Source organism: Engraulis encrasicolus, chromosome 23 (genome assembly GCF_034702125.1).
Source record: "Engraulis encrasicolus isolate BLACKSEA-1 chromosome 23, IST_EnEncr_1.0, whole genome shotgun sequence".
NCBI classification, from domain to species: Eukaryota; Metazoa; Chordata; class Actinopteri; order Clupeiformes; family Engraulidae; genus Engraulis; species Engraulis encrasicolus.
The window spans coordinates 17,557,541-17,560,040 of record NC_085879.1 but is presented as its reverse complement, the minus strand read 5'-3'; the positions used below and the strand labels follow the sequence as shown (position 1 = coordinate 17,560,040).

The 2,500-nt window shown below is 43.0% G+C and overlaps 1 protein-coding gene across 1 annotated transcript in view; it reads right to left on the bottom strand.

Annotated features, from left to right (window-relative positions):
* Positions 1–2,500, bottom strand: part of inppl1b (inositol polyphosphate phosphatase-like 1b) — a 49,252-nt gene that overhangs the window by 14,973 nt on the left and 31,779 nt on the right. The window lies entirely within an intron of this gene.

The window sequence follows — 2,500 nt, the reverse complement described above, 5'->3', positions numbered from 1 at the left end:
TGTGTGTGTGTGTGTGTGTGTGTGTGTGTGTGTGTGTGTGTGTGTGTGTGTGTGTGTGTGTGTGTGTGTGTGTGTGTGTGTGTGTGTGTGTGTTGTTGTGTGTGTGTGTGTTGGTGTGTGTGTGTTGGTGTGCATGCGCGCCTGTCACTGCACTGTAACTGTTTGCCCTCTCTAGGGCTAAAGAGCACAATAAAGCAACAAGGAAGCAATAACTAAAGAAGACATATAGTCGGTCATGACATAAGGCATGGGAAATTGTCTGTATGTTCCTTTTGCGAATGTGTAAATGACATGTAGTCATCAGGCCATCACAGTAACAAAGTTCCTCAGAACTCTTAGCCCAGTTTCGATTCCGACCCAATCCTTTGTTGACCCTTCCCCATCTCCTCCCTCTCCCCACTCATTTCCTGTCCCTCTCTCGACTGCCCTCTCAAATAAAGGCATAAAAAGCAAAATATATATATATATATATATATATATATATATATATATATATATATATATATATATATATACAGTGCCCTCCATAATTATTGGCACCCCTGGTTGAGATGTGTTAAAAGCCTTAAAATAAATTCAGTGTTTATTGCAGAAGAATACTGTCACACTGAAAATGTTAGGAAAATGTAGCCTTCAACTCAAATGAATTGTAGGAAAATAAAAAAAATCCCTGACTAAAAAATAATAATTTTTCATTAAATCACCTGTTCCACAATTATTGGCACCCTTAACAATTCCCAGGAAATAAATATAATTGAAGCATTTCTGTCATTTCTACAGTAGTTTACAAAGTTTACCAGAGTATGTAGGAACATTTAATTAGTAATTCATCACTTCCTGTTTCCCTGGGGTATAAATATGATGTGACACAGAGGCCATTTCTCTTATCCACTCTTAAACATGGGAAAGACAAAGGAACACAGCATACAAGTGAGGCAGATGTGCGCCGACCTTCACAGGTCAGGCAGAGGCTACAAGAAGATTGCCACTCAACTGCAGCTGCCCATATCCACTGTGAGAGGAATAATTAAGAAGTTCAAAACAACTGGAACAGTGGTAAACAAGCCTGGACGAGGACCCAAGTTTATTTTGCCATCACGCACAGTGAGGAGGATGGTAAGAGAAATCAAAAGATCTCCAAGGCTCACTGTTACAGAATTACAACAAATGGTAGCATCCTGGGGTCACAAAGTCTCCAAATCAACCATCAGGCGCTGTCTACACGCCAACAAGCTGTTTGGGAGGCATGCACAGAGAAAACCTTTCCTCACCCACAATCATAAACGTAAACGTCTGGAGTTCGCCAAGCGGTATTGGGGCTTCAACTGGGACCGTGTGCTTTGGTCAGATGAGACCAAGATTGAACTTTTTGGCAACAAACACTCTAAGTGGGTCTGGCGTGCCACGAAAGATGCGCATGCTGAAAAGCACCTCATACCCACTGTGAAGTATGGGGGTGGGTCAGTGATGCTGTGGGGCTGTTTCGCTTCCAAAGGCCCTGGGAAGCTTGTTAGGTTGCATGGCATCATGAATGCTTTGAAATACCAGGACATTTTAAATCAAAATCTGTTGCCCTCTGCCCGAAAGCTGAAGATGGGCCGTCACTGGGTCTTTCAGCAAGACAATGACCCTAAACATATGGCCAAATCTACACAGAAATGGTTCTCCAGACACAAAATCAAGCACCTCCCATGGTCATCTCAGTCCCCAGACCTCAACCCCATTGAGAACCTGTGGGGCGAGCTGAAGAGGAGAGTACAGAGGAGAGGACCCAGGTCTCTGGATGATTTAGAGAGATTCTGCAAAGAGGAATGGCTGAAGATCCCTCTTTCTGTCTTTTCCCATCTTGTGAAACATTATAGGAGAAGATTAGGTGCTGTTTTGTTGGCAAAAGGGGGTTGTACAAAATATTAACAACAGGGGTGCTAATAATTGTGACACACATTATTTGATGTCAAATAATTATTTCTTTATGTAGGATTTTTCCCCACTGAATAAATGCACTTGTATTAAAGGTTGGATTTTTCTCTTTTTTTCCATTAAGGTCCCATATTATTTAGAAAAAAAAAAATAATAATTGGAAGCTAAAAAACACATCTCAACCAGGGGTGCCAATAATAATGGAGGGCACTGTATATATATATATATATATTTTTTTTAAATGACTCTTAGCCCAGTAAACTAGACTAACCGTACCGCCAGAATTTTTTTTCCCCTGGTGGGTTGGTCTGGCCTTGCACCACAGGGAGCTGGGCCATGAATCTGGCCTGGCTCTGTCCTCTAATTTCACCTCTCTGTGCCATTTTGAATCTGTGCAGCAAGTCATCGGAATGGGCTTAGCACGGTGACAACGCAGTTCGAACGCCAACTACTATTTCCACAATGTGTGTGTGTGTGTGTGTGTGTGTGTGTGTGTGTGTGTGTGTGCGTGCGTGCGTGCGTGCGTGCGTGCGTGCGTGCGTGCGTGCGTGCCTGCGTGCGTGCGTGCGTGTGTGTGTGT